Source organism: Dama dama, chromosome 10, assembly GCF_033118175.1.
Source record: "Dama dama isolate Ldn47 chromosome 10, ASM3311817v1, whole genome shotgun sequence".
In the NCBI taxonomy this organism is placed as follows: Eukaryota; Metazoa; Chordata; class Mammalia; order Artiodactyla; family Cervidae; genus Dama; species Dama dama.
This window is the reverse complement of record NC_083690.1, coordinates 8,198,460-8,214,973: the sequence shown is the minus strand read 5'-3', so window position 1 is coordinate 8,214,973 and position 16,514 is coordinate 8,198,460. Positions and strand designations below refer to the sequence as shown.

Here is a 16,514-nt window from a genome sequence, read left to right as displayed (position 1 = left end):
GATGCCACCACTGCCAACACCAAACCACACCTTTTCCCCTCCTCACCTACTATCTCGTTCCTACCATTTCATATGATTGCACTCTCCTTATCGACCTCTCTGTTGAGGTGTCCTGAGGACTTTATCTTTGTCCAGACTGTGTCTCCAGTACCCAGAGGATGACCTGGCCCCAGGTACACGCTGAGATGTCTATTGATTATATCGTCAGATAAACTCAGAATGCCATAGTAGTTTTGTTATGGAGGAAAGATGAGTGACAGTCCTTGACCTGGTGAGAGTTGCTGCTTCGGAAGGATGTCTATTTTAAGAGAAATTTAATGAGGACATTAGTGATGAGAGACTGTGGACCTCACGTGTCTCAAAGTTCAGGCAGTGATAACTGGAATCGTTACAAGTGGCGACTACGGTTGGCATAATTCCATCCTCTTGGACTCATGATCAGAATGATGAGATTTTACAGAATGATGAGACAGTTACTAGTCACTAACACTTGCTAATGGCCAGACCCAGAGATGAACTCACAAAACTCTTCACAGAACCACACGAATCAGGTCTTAACTGTCATCTCCACTTTCCTGGTGAGGAAAGGTGAACAGAGAGCAGCTCAGAAACTCTCCAGTGATCTGAACCCAGACAGCTTGACACCAGAACCTGAGAGCTTATTTACTGCAGGAGGCGCTGGAACAAAGGCATCCTTTTTCAGTTTTAGGCAAAAACTTTCCACTTCCACTTTCTCCATGTGTGTACATGCTAAGTTGCCTCAGTCGTGTCCAACTCTCTGTGACCCATGGACAGTAGCCCACCAGGCTCCTCTGTCCATGGGATTTCCCAGGCAAGAATACCGGAGTGGATTGCCATACCCTCCTCCAGGAGATCTTCCCCACCCAGGGACTGAACCCATGTCTCCACATCTCCTGCACTGGCAGGCAGGATCTTTACCACTAGCGCCACCTGGGAAGCCCCCTAAGCTGCTTCCAGGCCTTCCATTTTCACTTTCCTCCTACTGACTGGACAAGCGGCTCCATCACCTCCCTTAGTCCATACCACATCTGAGAGAAGCAGCACTGATTCAACATGGACTGAATTAATTTGCAGGGGGAATCTGTCGACAAGTCTCCCTGAGACCTTGCTGCAGGCCAGGGCGTGGAAAACGGGGGCAGGTGACATTTCTTCCATTCTATATTTATTTTCAGACTTCCCTCATCGCTCAGTTGGTAAAGAATCTGCCTGCAATGCAGGAGACCCGGTTTGATCCCTGGGTCGGGAAGATCTGCTGGAGAAGGGATAGGCCACCCATTCCAGTATTCTTGGGCTTCTCTTGTGACTCAGCTGGTAAAAATCCACCTGCAATGCGGAAGACCTGGGTTTGATCCCTGGGTTGGGAAGATCCCCTAGAGAAGGCAAAGGCTTCCCACTCCAGTATTTTGGCCTGGAGAATTCCATGGACTGTATAGTCCATGGGGTCACAGAGAGTCGGACATGACTGAGCAACTCACTTTCTCGAATGTCACTTGACTCACAGCTTGGTTAGAAATAGTGTCTTCCTTGGAAAGAAATGAGTCATCTAGGTAAAAAAATATACATTAAAGCATGTAATGCCGATACAGGGATGCATTCTGAGCAGTGAGTTTGGTGTTCCCAAAGCAGACATGTTTCTAAACTTAACAAATTTAAGAAGTCTCAACAAACCTCCCCACAAACCCACAATGCTCACACACCTGAGTATTCTTTCAACCCTTAGGTCTCTGGGATTTTGAATGAGGACAGCAGCCTCGGATATTATCTAATTATCCCCTGATTCCTGCTTACCCCCTGAACTTAGGGGCTGGTCGTCTCTTTTCTCCCAGGTTACAAATGGGCAGATTAATCCAACAGACATGTGGGGAGGGTCAAGGCTGCTAAAATGTGCAGTGAGAAGCTTTTTCTGTGCTAAAGACCTTTGTGTGTTCTATCTACTTACATGTACTGACATCACCCTCCTGGGAAGGGTTTTTGTAACATTTCATTCAGTGAAAACAAACACAAAAACAAAACAAGAATGCATCTCCATCTTGGAGTGTTTGACTTGGCAGGACCTCAGAAGGCATCTGCAAAAGTGCTTTCTGTCCTTAGAAGGAACCTAGGGAGACAAAGCCCTGAGATGCTGAGACCTACTGTAACTCGGAGGAAGCGATTTACCAGCATCTATTCCTCTGACAAAACTTGTATTGGTGTCAATGTAGCTTTTTGCAGGCAGCCGTGGAGGGGAAAAAAAAAAGGCTAATAATTTATATAAATAATTACTTTATTGAGTGCATACACACAGTAAAGGTTCAATTGTTAAATCATTCATGATCTAGCTAACAGCTGGCTGAAACAGCAAGCTCGGTGAATTGCCTCTCCAGGTAGGAAGCGGGGCAAGTGAGATAAATGAGCTCCCTTATGCTGGGCTGAATTTCCCATGGTTCTTTGGGGCTGCCGCGGCTCCATGAACGCGAGGCCCTAGATGGGGGTTGATGGGGACTTGCGGGATGGAAATGTGATGCAAAAGCATCGTTCATTTCACAGCCAGCCATCGCTGTGATGTCAAACCCCATCTGAGTTTGAGAACCACCTTCCAGACTTGAAAACTGAGTCCTATCCTTTGGGCAACGTTCCCAAACAAACCCAGAGGTTTACAGGTGCTCTCTGGACCTGGAATCACCCATCTGATTTCCCAACTGGAGACCTCCCCCAACATGCCCACCTAGACCAGATCGAAGGAGGACCATTCAGATGTGGTCCAGCTGTCCAGGCACTAGACTGACATAAACCTTCCAAGCCAGCTTTGTTGGTGAACTTTCAAAAGCACCTGGAGAAGATCTCATCAAAGAATGAAAAGGAAAGAAGAGCCATTTGTTTGAGGAGCTACAATGCCTCAAGCAGCCTGAAAACTTTTAAAACAAGGATGCCACTTAATGATCACAGGTAAGCAGGTATTTGGGCTTCCCCAGTGGCTCAGCAGTAAAGAACCCATCTGCAATGCAGGAGACCCAGAAGACATGGTTTCAGAGACACGGGTTCCATCCCTGGGTCGGGAAGATCCCCTGGAGGAGGAAATGGCAACCCACTCCAGTATTCTTGTCTGGAGAATCCCAGGGACTGAGGAGCCTGGAGGGTTACAGTCCGTGGGGTCGGACGTGACTGAAGCGACTTAGCACACATTGAACACCGCGTTCTCCAGTAGCAGTAAAAGAGCTCTAGGCAGGTCCCTGCTTTACATGAATGAACACATGATTTAAGACAATGGTGTTTTGGAGTTCCTCATGAAGCAAGTGTTAAAACAACTGTATTTAAAGGACCTATGCCTGGTTCACTTTCCTTTCATGCATCTTTGCTGTGTGTGGGGAAATCTGCTTTTGAAGAGAAATAACGCAAGGCAAGGAGGAGACCACTTCTCTGCGGTTGGACACATTTCTATGCAAGAAATACCAAGCATCCCCACCGCAGGGCATGAGTGTCCTTGGTGGTTCTTGTTGTTTAGTGGCTAAGTGTGTTGGACTCTCTGCAACCCCATGGTCTGTAGCCTGTCAGGCTCCTCTGTCCATGGGATTCTCCAGGCAAGAATACTGGAGTGGGTTGCCATGCCCTCCTCCAGGGGATCTTCCCACTCAGGGATCAAACCCACACCTCTTTTACCTGCATTGACAGACTGGTTCGTTGCCACTAGTACCACCTGGGAAGCCCCTCTAGGTGATTCTTCCTTCCCTCCTAAGCTGCTCACTCCCAGCTCAGCAGACTGGGAGTGCTTGGCTTCACTTACAAAGCCAGGTTCCCTAAACACATACACCTGCACCAGTGTATCAGGCCGCACCACTTTACTTTCCAGGAATCAAACAAGATCCTAGCTCTGAACTCAGTATAGGTATTCTTTTTTTCCATTTTAAATCCACATTAGAGAAAGACAAAGATCAGATGATATCACTTGCATGTGGAATCTAAAAAAATGCTATAAATGAACTTATTTACAAAACAGAAACAGATGCACAGACATAGAATATAAACTTACAGTTACTAAAGTGGCAAGGTGGAGTATAAAATAGGGGTTTGGGATTAATATATATACACTACTATGCAGGGCTTCCCTGATGGCTCAGAGGGTAAAGAACCTCCCTACAAAGCAGAAGACCTGTGTTTGATCCCTGAGTCGGGAAGATCCCCTAGAGAAGGGAATGGCTACCCACTCCAGTATTCTTGTCTGGAGAATTTCATGGATAGAAGAGCCTGGCAAGGTACAGTTCATGGGGTCACAAAGAGTTGGACACGACTGAGTGACTAACACTTTCACTTTCACCACTATATATAAAAGAGATAATCGACAAGGAGCCTCTGGCCTCTGCTCAGGGCTGGGGGAAGGAGAACACAGTCACGGTCAAGGACTTCCATGCGAGCTCTGCGCCAGGCAGTGTGTGGGTACACATAAGAAAAAATACTGTCGATGCTATCACAGGACCTGGGGTTTCCAGGGAATTCCCCCGGAATGACTGCCTCCCTGTCTTTCAGAAACATCTCATCTCGGCCTCGTTCTCTGGCTGTGCAGGCAGGAGGATCCCAGGGCAACATAGTTTATTGTTTTAATATTTGTCTGACACAAAGCGAAGTATTCTCCAGTGATTCCTTATCTGTCACATGTATTTCTGTGCAAGAAATATCAAGACAAATAAGATGTTTGGGGGCACACCACCGGATGGTAGTTTTTTTGCAACTGGCAGCCTAATGCAGAAGTGAGATCCCCATCTGAAAAAGACAAAAGCCCTCTTCTGCATGGAGATTAATAAGCAAAGCGCTGGGAGAGCCGTTGGTTTCTCCTTTGCTGAGTTTTCCCTGTGAACAACTGAGGGTATTCAACTAGTGTGTTTTAAGAATTTTCTTGGAACTGATAAAAAAAAAATAAAAAATGGACACAACAGTAACAACCAAGTGGCCTGTGATCATGAGTCAGCTGGAGTGATCACAGATGTCAGTAAAGGAGTTAGCCCGTTGGGGTTCAGGGGTGGGGCAAGGATTGCAAATGCAAGTGAATTACTGTGTGTGTGTGTGTGTGTGTGTGTGTGTGTGTGTGCATGCACACGTGCTCAGTCATGTCCAACTCTTTGCAACACCATGGACTGTAGCCCGCCAGGCTCCTCTGTCCATGGGATTTTCCAGGCAAGATTACTGGAGTGGGTTGCCATTTCCTCCTCTAGGTTATTTTCCCAACCCAGGAATCAAACCTCTGTCTCCTGCATGACAGGCAGATTCTTTACCATCTGAAGCACCAAGGAAGCCCTAGAGAAGGTCAAAGCTCCAAAAGCGGGGCTCCAAATCCAGATGTGTTTCTTTATTGTTTATTATGAGGGCAAAACTAAGTCAATGCATTGTATCTGGACTGAATGTATATACGGATCTTACTTTACTATGGATTAGGAGAAGGGGATTCTCTTTCTGTGCCTACCTAACATTATTTGTTTTAAAATGAGATCATTGGTACAAAAGGCAAAAGAGACACAAGAGTTCTCTTCAGAAGGAAGTCTCCTTTTACCACCACCCCAGTAGCCAGCTGCCCTGGGTCCTGCCATATCAGAGGAGAATGATGGCCTGATGAAGGAGATGATAAACTGTGGCCCTCTTAGCCATCTGGCACAAAGACTGTTTCTGTAAATAAACTGTTATGGGAAGCCCAGTCACACCCATTCATTTATGCATCATCTGTGGCTACTTTCAAGCTATGAGGACCAAACTGAGTCATTACAATGGAGACTAGATAAGCCATGAGGATGGAAATATTGACTATCTGACTTTTCAAAGAATAGTTTTGCCTAAGAACAGACAGAGAAAAAAAGGACTCTCCAGGGATCTTGGGATGGGAAGGAGAGAGCCCAACCTCAGAGCTGGAATGCTGAAGATGGAGAGCTGTCTAGAAGGTCCATCTGACATCTCTCTGCTCAAACTTTTCCAGGAACAAAACAAAGAATCTCTGGTGTGTAAGTTTAGAGTGGGAAAGATGGAAAACTCAGGATTCAGTCAGACTGGCTCATCCTTGATCCAGCTGAATGACCACAGCCAAGTTCTTCAATCTCCTGAAGCCTAAATTTTCTCATGTGAGAAGGGGGCATGATAATCACACCTACAGCATACATTTCCTGTATTAAGTGAGAACGTTCATATGAAGGGCTTAGGTGGCACTAGTGGTAAAGAACCCACATGCCAATACAGGAGATGTAAGAGACGCAGATTCAATACCTAGGTTGGGAAGGTCCTCTGGAGGAGGGCATGGCAATCCAATCCAGTATTCTTGCCTGGAGAATCCCATGGACAGAGGAGCCTGGCAGACTACAGTCCATGGGGTGCCAGAGAATCAGACACGACTGAAGTGACTTAGCACAGTAGAATGCCTAACATATAGTAAGCACTCAAAAACTATTGACTATTATCATTATCATTATTATCTTTTATTTCAGGGCTGGAACTAGGACTCACCTTGGGCTTAAAAATGTAATGGGGACACAGTCCCAAAAAACTCAGTAATTAGGATCGATCATGTTTTCACGCAATTAAAAAAAAAAACTTAAATGATTATTAATGAATTGGTGATAAACAGACTCAAAATTTAAATAAAGAAGTGCTTGGCTATGCCATATTGGATCCTACATGGAAAGAAAACTGAATAATATTCATCTTGTTTTTATGGAAAATTTTGATATTTTGCTGATCTTGGATCTTTTTCCACTCATTTCCTTTTTTTAAAAAAAAACTATTGTTTTAAAATGTTATTTGTCTTGATGATTGAGTTTTGTTTTGCTTTTAATGTTTATTAATTTGGCTGCACTAGGTCTCAATTGCAGCATGTGAAATTTTAGTTGTGGCATGTAGGATCTGCTTCCCTGGTGGCTCAGAGGGTAAAGCGTCTGCCTGCAATGCAGGAGACTCGGGTTCGATCCCTGGGTCAGGAAGATCCCTTGGGGAAGGAAATGGCAACCCACTCCAGTACTCTTGCCTGGAAAATCTCATGGACAGAGAAGCCTGGTAGGCTACAGTCCATGGGGTTGCAAAGAGTCGGTCACAACTGAGCGACTTCACTTTCTTTAACTTTGTGGGATCTAGTTCCCTGACCAGGGAGAGAACCCAGGACTCCTGCATTGGGAACAAGGAGTCTTAACTACTCGACCCACCAGGGAAGTCCTTAATGACTGAGTTTCTTGGTGCTTCTTTAAATTTTGTCCAAAGACAAAATTCACTGGCCTCGCCCCAGTACTGATTATTATTCTTTTTAAGTGATTCCTCCAGAAAACATTAGAAAAAGCCTCTCAGAGGTCACCAGGAAGGTGTGAGTTACTGAAAAGAGAGAGAAAGAAGGGCATGGTTCGTTAAACCAATGTTATCAGTAGCACAATGACCTGTTCGGGTACCTTCTATTAACTGAATTCCACCTACTGACATTTTCTATGTTGGGCAGAAGAACGAGGAAGCCATCAATTAATTTAGGCTGCTACTTTAATTACAGAAAGCAATGGAAATTTTATCAATTACCTGAAAGTAGAACAGGGCAGGCCTGATTTATGTTTGTTTCTGCCACTTAAACCATTGCTTTATGAATTCCATACAACTACTGCCATAAAATCTGCAATCAATACATCAATTAAAACTTTGCCACTACCACTTGCCCTTGAGTTTCATAAAAGTTAATCAAGGAGGAGATGCCTTTGCATTTTGATAACATTTAGGTCCTTGAGCATTTGCCTAGGATATAAATTTTTTTTTTCTTGTTGCCAGGGATGAAAATTTCAGTATGCAGATTCCTTAAAAAACCAGGAATAAAACTACCATATGACCCATCAATCCCACTACTGGGCATATATCCTGAGGAAACCATAATTGAAAAAGACACATCTACCCCAATGTTCATTTTAGCACTATTTAGAATAGTCAGTCATGGAAGCAATCTAGATGTCCATCGACAGATGAATGGATAAGGAAGTTGTGGTACAGGAACACAATGGAATGTTACTCAGCTATAAAAGGAACACATTTGAATCAGTTCTGATGAGGTGGCTGAACCCAGAGCCTATTATACAGAGTGAAGTAAGGCAGAAAGAGAAAGATAAATATTGCATATCAATGCATATGGATATCCCATATCAAAATATGGAATCTAGAAAGATGGTACTCACAGTCTTAGTAGCAGGGCAGCAAAGGAGACACAGATATAAAGAACAAACTTTTGGACACAGTGAGGGAAAGAGAGGTCGGGATGATTTGAGAGAATAGCATTGAAACATCCACACTGCCATATGTAAAACAGATAGTCAGTGGGAGTTTGATGTGTGATGCAGTGAGCCCAAAGTTGGGGCTCTAGTCATCTAGTACTATGTGTAAGCTGGTAACAAAAGAAAGGACAAATTCATTGACCTACAGAACTAAAAATGTAGAGTGGAATGAAAGCAGAATCAACTGGCCAACATAGGAATTAAGTTTGTAACATTTACATTATTCATAGGTAATGTACCTCACAAATAATTACTTCTTAGTCCTCCCTGGTAGTCCAGTGGTTAAGTCTCCAGGGTCTGTGGGTTCATTCCCTGACTGGGCGATCTAAGATCCCATATACCAAATAAATAAATAATAATTACCACTCAATGTGAAATAAAAATAAAATGAGGAAAACTTGGAAGAGAAACAAGCAGATGTGCATTGGAAATCCACAAGAGGTAACATCCAAATGACAATTAAGTATGTGAAAGATGATGTTCCTCACTAAAAGAAAGGCACAGGAAACTAGAGGAAACTCGATGCTATTTTTCACCCACCTGGTTTGCAAAATTATAGAAAAGAGCAAATGATGCAGGTGCTGGTAAGAATGTGGGATGAAGCTGACAATTGTGTTTGGGAATCTCCATGTGGATGTGGAACACAGATGGGTATATCGGAGTATATGTAACGATAAGTGCTGCAGCCTTCAGAGAGGCTAGAAAAGACGTAGCTTTTGAGTTTTTCGACAGAGATGACTGCATGAACTCTGGACCACTCACATCATGGAACAGCATGAAACTATCAAAAATGCTTAATGGGAGATAGTGAAAATGTGTTACTGTGTGTGAGTCTGTGCTCAGTTGTGTCCGACTCTTTGCGACCCCATAGACAGTAGCCCGCCAGGCTCCTCCCATCATGGGATTATCCAGGCAAGAATACTGGAGTGGGTTGCCATTTCCTCCTCCAAGGGATCTTCCGGACCCAGGGACTGAACCCAGGTCTCCTGTATTACAAGTGGATTCTTCACCACTTGGGCCATGGGGGAAGCGCAAATGTGATATTAAATGACACAAAATGTGATCAACATGTGTAATGTGGATATAATATGAATGTTGCTGACTTCCTTCCTTTATTTCCCAGAGAAAGGCAATGCCAAAGAATGCTCAAACTACTGCACAATTGCACTCATCTCACACGCTAGTAAAGTAATGCTCAAAATTCTCCAAGCCAGGCTTCAACAATATGTGCAACAAGAACTTCCAGATGTTCAAGCTGGTTTTAGAAAAGGCAGAGGAACCAGAGATCAAATTGCCAACATCTTCTGGATCATCAAAAAAGCAAGAGAGTTCCAGAAAAACATCTATTTCTGCTTTATTGACTATGTCAAAGCCTTTGACTGTGTGGATGACAATACACTGTGGAAAATTCAAAAGAGATGGGAATACGAGACCACCTGACCTGCCTCTTGAGAAATCTGTAGGCAGGTCAGGAAGCAACAGTTAGAAATGGACATGGAACAATAGACTGGTTCCAAATAGGGAAAGGAGTACATCAAGGCTTATATTGTCACCCTGCTTATTTAACTTATATGCAGAGTACATCATGAGAAATGCTGGACTGGATGAAGCACAAGCTGGAATCAAGATTGCCGGGAAAAACACCAATAAGCTCAGATATGCAGATAACACCACCCTTATGGCAGAAAGTGAAGAAGAACTAAAGAGCCTCTTGATGAAAGTGAAAGAGGAGAGTGAAAAAGTTGGCTTAAAGCTCAACAGTCAGAAAACTAAGATCATGGCATCCAGTCCCATCACTTCATGGCAAATAGATGGGGAAACAGTGGAAACAGTGGCTGACTTTATTTTCTTGGGCTCCAAAATCACTGTAGATGGTGACTGCAGCCATGAAATTAAAAGACGCTTACTCCTTGGAAGGAAAGTTATGACCAACCTTGATAGCATATTAAAAAGCAAAGACATTACTTTGCCAACAAAGGTCTCTCTAGTCAAAGCTATGGTTTTTCCAGTAGTCATGTATGGATGTGAGTGTTGGACTATAAAGAAAGCTGAGTGCCGAAGAATTGATGCTTTTGAACTGTGGTGTTGGAGAAGTCCCTTGGACTGCAAGGAGATCCAACCAGTCCATCCTAAGGAAATCAGTCCTGAATATTCATTGGAAGGACTGATACTGAAGCTGAAACTCCAATACTTTGTTCTCACTGGTGTATGTCCTTCTTTGCATTGTTATGGAGACAATGTGGAAAGATAACTTACCAGAGAGTCAGATTACAGATTACTTGAAAGGCATGTGTTTGCGGACATATTGGGGGGATATCATTGCGTCATTCCATACAGATAAGTGTGTCTGTGTGTGTTTGCCTGCTTCCCTCATTACAGTGAATACATGCTACTTTTGTAATTTAAAATCTATTTATGAAACTAGAAAGACAAAGCAGGTGACATTGACCTGCTTCTGCACACATCTACCCCATGTGAAAATAGGAATCCGTAAGAGCTGACTTTGCTAATCCATACTGGGAGTGGATGTTTCATTAGTCCCATTCACAGAACTAATGATTTACCTCGATATTTCAACTGAGAAAAATGGAAGTAATGTCTTAATTTGGAAGAAAGGTGACAGAATTTTTACCTTGCTATTTCTGCCTGAAGCCATTTTTTTTTTTTTTTCTTTCTTCAGATCAGGTTTAAGGATGCCTGAAGGTACACTAAATCAAAAGTAAATAAATTTAAGAGCTCCCAGGAACTGTTGAGCTGCAGTCTGTGGGGTCACAAATAGTCAGACGTGACTTTGCGGCTGAACGACAACAACTGTTGAATAATTACTTGAAGAACTTTAGAAGGGGGAGGAATTTACCACTCACAGATGTTGGTGCTTGATTTACACAGAGGGTTTGTAAATAGTTGAACATTACCATGATTTTAGATTCAGGCATTTTCTTGGATCAGATCTGTATATATGAATTATCTCCAATTTTCTCAAGTGTATAACTATTTAACAGAGAAGTACTTGGCTGTCAGTATATTTGATTTCATTAATATTTAATACATCTACTCAAATATAATTTATCTATATTTACCATTAGGAATGCAAGTGAGTAAAAGTCACTCAATTGTATCCAACTCTTTGGGACCACATGGACTATAGCCCACCAGACTCTTCTGTTCATGGGTTTCCCAGGCAAGAATACTGGAGTGAGTTGCCATTTCCTCCTCCAGGGAATCTTCTAGGGAATCAGGAATTGAACATGAGTTGCCCGCATTGCAGGCAGATTCTATTGTGTCTGAAAATCCACCAAGGAAGCCCTATATTGACCGTGATTTTGGATTATTTGATAAACATCAATGAACTCTCAGCCTAAAGCTGTTTTTGATGTAAGCAACCACCGTATGCAGTGAGGATGATAATATACTTAGCGCCCTTCCCCCAACAGAAGGAGCCTCCAGACCCCTGGCTCTAGGAAGAGGGGGGCACGGAGCAGGTCCTCAGCCCTGACCCCACTTTCCCCAAACCTCTCTGTTGAGGGGTTGCATTGTTTGTTACACAAAGCAAAGCATGATGTTAATGAACTAATTAGTTATTTGAAAGTCACTAAAATAATTTTATATAATTAAACTTAGCTGATTGAAAGTTAATGTTTTTAACTTTTTATTTTATATTAGGGTATAGCCGATGAACAATGTTGTGATAGTTTCAGGAGGACAGCGAAGGGACTCGGCTACACATATGAATGTATTCATTCTCCCTCACATTCCCCTCCCATTTGCCACTTAACACTAAGCAGAATTCTCTGTGCTACAGTAGGTCCTTGTTGATTATCTATTTTAAAAATAGCAGTGTGTTTATGTCCACCCCAAACTCCCTAACTATCCCTTCCTCCCCAGCAACCGTAAGTTCATTCTCTAAGACCATGAGTCTCTTTCTGATTTGTGAGTAAGAAAGGTTAATATTTTAAGACACAAATACTGACATTAAATGTTTTCCATTTGGCCCAAGGTGATCTTATCTAATTCTCCAGACTTTTGCTCAGACGTCACTTAAGTCTGATACACTATGGATGGAAGTGGTTTATTAGGACATGAAAAAGGAAGCGTGACATTCTGGGACACAGCTTGAAGTGGGTTTCACATGAGGAGGATCAAGTTTGGGGAAAAGGAGGAAGTGCTGGACTCAGTGGGAGTGCAATGGAAGAAAATGTGGGATTGGATTGTGTGGACATTGAGCCCCGAGTGAAAATTGTTCTCTTAATGCTTTCAATGTCCTGGGACATATTATGAGAAGGAGGGTGGGGAAGGAAACCCATTATGCATAAATGCATCATAAAAAACAGATAACTTCGGTGGAATTGTTTTCATTACAGACTAATTCAGCAGGGTTCCTTTAAAAACCATCTCTCCTACTGCATTTAAGGGTGTTATTTACAGATGATTAGCTATGTGGCTAGGCAGAAGGACAATTTAAGCCTAAAACATCCAAGGCCAGCTAAAGATCCATAGAAAAAAGTACAAACTTGGGTGTAATCCTGCAAGTCCATAAATACCAGCATCCCATTGATAAAAGTGTGGTTTACACACACCTTGCTTCAGGAGCACAATTGTTAGATAAAAATGAGAAACACAAGCATTTTCAAGTTGAAACACTGGTGTGGCCTAAAAAAAAATTGCTGAGACCTAAGGGAGCCTCAGCTTTGGGGAAGAAGGCTGGATTCTTAGAGAAAGAAAGGCCACACTGTTCAGACCTCCAAGACGAGGCCCCTGACTCTCAGCCCTGCGGATGTCAGACCTGGAGTCAGGAAAAGAATCTTAGATGATGGTGCTTGGGTCCCCAGACTGTGTGTGTATACCTGTAAGAATGAACTCTTAGTTTCTGGCTGAATTATTTATAGAAAATAGGGTGTGACTTTGTAACTAGAATGGACACCTTGATCTGGAAAAGAATATATAAATGAATGATTCAAAGAAGTCAGTCAACTGCAAGCAGTCCAGCTCCAAAAGGCACTGTTGATTCTGAAAACTAGAACAGAAAGGAAATCTCAGCAACATGTCTTAGGGAGGGATGGAACACCTTTATATACTCAGAGCCACTGCCTCAAGATGGAAACTTGGAACTCAAGTGCAAAAGGACGGGTCTCAGGGTTGGCTGTCCTTACAAAGTACCAACCAAAACAAACAAACAATTGAGCTTGTTGATCTGAATACCTTCGCTGAAGGAACTGACAAGTGAAGATGCTTAATGCAAGAAACTAGTTTTTGTTTGGCTTTGTTAGAGGGTAGTAGGATTAGCTGGGCTTTCCATGTGGCTCAGTGGTAAAGAATCCACCAGTCAATGCAGGAGACCTGGGTTTGATCCCTGGTCAGGAAGATCTGCTGGAGGAGGAAATGGCAACCTGTTCCAGTATTCTTGCCTGGAGAATCCCATGGATGGAGGAGCCTGGCGGGCTACAGTCCCTGGGGTCACAAAGAATCAGACATGATGGAGCGACTGAGCCCGCATGCAGTAGGATTAGCTATTTATTAATTGTTTTCTTTAAAATGATTATATACTAGGTATATGCAAGGACATTTATTTTCTTTAATATTTTTGAAAAATTGCTATCAATATAAGTACCCAACAATGCAGTGGGTGGATACATTAAAATATAATATCATTAAACAATAGATTATTATGAGGCCATTAACATATTTTCATAAAATGCATATGACATGATAATAAGTGAAGATAATAGGATGAAAAATGTGTAGGTAATATGACGGATCGTGCAATTTAAAAATGAAGGGTCTTGGACACACATGATGCAGTTTCTATAATTATTATAAATTTTTTACTTTGAAACTCCAGGGGAAAAGAAGTCTCATTATAACCAGTGACATGATATTTCCATTTTGTATTTTCAATAATAAAACTGACCATTTAAATGAGAGATCAGCACACTTTTTTGTAAAGAGCCAGGAGGTCACTATTTTAGGCTTTTGTGGGACACCTATGTCTATCATCATATGGGGTCCCCAGGTGGTACTAGTGGTAGAGAATCCTCCTGCCAGTGCAGGAGACATAAGAGACAGGGGTTTGATCCCTGGGTCAGGAATAACCCCTGGAGGAGGGCATGGCAACCCACTCCAGTATTCTTGCCTGGAGAATCCCATGGACAGAGGAACCTGGCAGGTTACAGTCCATAGCGTTGCAGAGAGTCGGACACAACTGAGCTATCTTTTGTTTTTATGTCTGTCATATATTATTTTTTGCTTTTGCTTATTTTTTTAGTCCTTTGAAAAATCTAATAAGTCATTCTTGGTTTACCAGCATTAAAAAAACAGGATGGGGGTTGGATTTGACCTTGAGGGTGTGGTTTGCTGATCTTCGATTTAGATGATTTTATGTCTAAATCATCTTTGCTACCTATTTATTAATTTGGAGAATTTGTGACATATTTTCATGTTTGACATTAATGACACACATTTTCCCCAAGTCACTTAGCTATACCAATTCAAACTAGACCTTTCTTGGAGTTAATTTGTTTGTTTGTTTGTTTTTCATTTCTATAAAGGAAACTGAAATATACATATTACATAGAGAGACACATTACCCAAAATGGTAGCTATCAACCCATGGGGCTAGAGTAACATTAATTAAACTTCAATGAAATTTAAAATTCCATGCCTTGGTCCCACCCGCACCATGCACTGAATCATGCAGATATAGAACACTTCATTTTAGACAGTTCTATAGGACAACAATGTTAGAGAAAACCGCAAATAATATACTGTATCTTATGTGAGTTTTGGGTCACCCTCTTTCTTACTGAAAATAAAATTTATACAGAAGGAGAAATAGGTTCCATGGGAAGATGATAAGATTTATCATCAAATGGAGCCAGAAAAAACAGACAATGGTTGAAAAATCTCCCCAAGTTCAAAAAAACGCATCTACCATATCCTGGCTGTGTGATATCCTGGCTGTGTGATCCTGGGCAAATCACTCCACTTCCATTGCCCTCCACCTCCTCAGCTGAAAAGCAAACACGGTAATACCTACCTGGTGCAGACTCTGAGGATTAAACAAGGTTGAGCCTGTGAAAATGTGCAGTAGCTTTCTAGTTCTAGGAGATACATGCATTACACTGGCAATGGGGCAATATTCATAAATTCAGGAAGAACCATTTCTTGCCGATATAGTTAGACTTGGGCTTCTCAGGGAACACAGAAAAATACCTTCCATTGAAGGAGTGTCAAAGCTTCTGCTGAAGATTACACTCTGCTTGGGAGAAACAACTGGGGTGCCCCCACGGCCCAATGCCTTCAGGGACCCTCGGGTTTGGCTTCCTGGGGACTGTTTCTAACCTTTGCCTGGACAGCGAAGAATTTGGTTTGTCTCAGCCTTTGGGAACCGAGATGCTTGACCTTGGTACCTGGTAAAGATTCCCCTCAGTCTCTCATCCTTCTAATTACCCTGAGCTGTTGCCCCTGACCCCCACCTGTCCCTTCCTCTAGCTGATCTCAGAAGCAGCCCACCTCCCCTCTGGCCCCCAGACTCACTCTTGACCATCTATCCCGGTGGGGACCCATCAGGAAGTTACGGAGATTCCATCAGGTGTAGACACATTGTATTAAAGAGATGGGAAGGTCTTTCTTGGCTGTGCCAAGGGACTGTGAGGAGGGGCCAGCCAGCTGGAGAACCACGGTGGACTCAGCGAGACCCTGAATTCTTCAACCTGCTCTGGGAATTGGGGTGGGAGTGGGGCACATCTCCTCCCTAGAGGACCCATCCCCGGCAGAGGAATCCTTGGTCTTTCCTTGCCAGTACTGTGACCTCTTCTTCCACATTTATTTTTTGGTCTCCTCCTTCTAGGAATTCGTGGATATAACCATATCTGTTAAAGTGCTTTGAAACTATTATTCCCTCCACCACCACCCATCCCCAGTTAAATGGGGGAGAACCACATGTTCCTCCCATTTCCTCCTGTTCAGTGGAATCACAAAGGATAACACAGCCTTGCAAACAAGTCTCCAGCCACAGGCCAGTGATATTTCCCACCATGAGAACACCGTACCACAAGCAACAACCAAGCACCTGTTGCGAGGCTAGGGATGGCCTGCATATCTGATGTCAGTTATTTCCATATACATTTGCAAAGCTGTGATAGAAGTAGGCAACCAGCTATGCCCTCCCTCCCACCCCCCTGCTCCCAACCCAAAGCCCCGCGTCCCATCCATTGGTCCCCGCGCTGACAAGGGTCTAACAAAGAATGGCTG

At 43.0% G+C, this 16,514-nt stretch overlaps 1 protein-coding gene across 4 annotated transcripts in view; it reads right to left on the bottom strand.

The window, feature by feature from the left end:
• LOC133064008 (RNA binding protein fox-1 homolog 1) overlaps positions 1-16,514 on the bottom strand; it is a 436,966-nt gene that overhangs the window by 77,354 nt on the left and 343,098 nt on the right. The gene's annotated exons all lie outside the window — the stretch shown is intronic.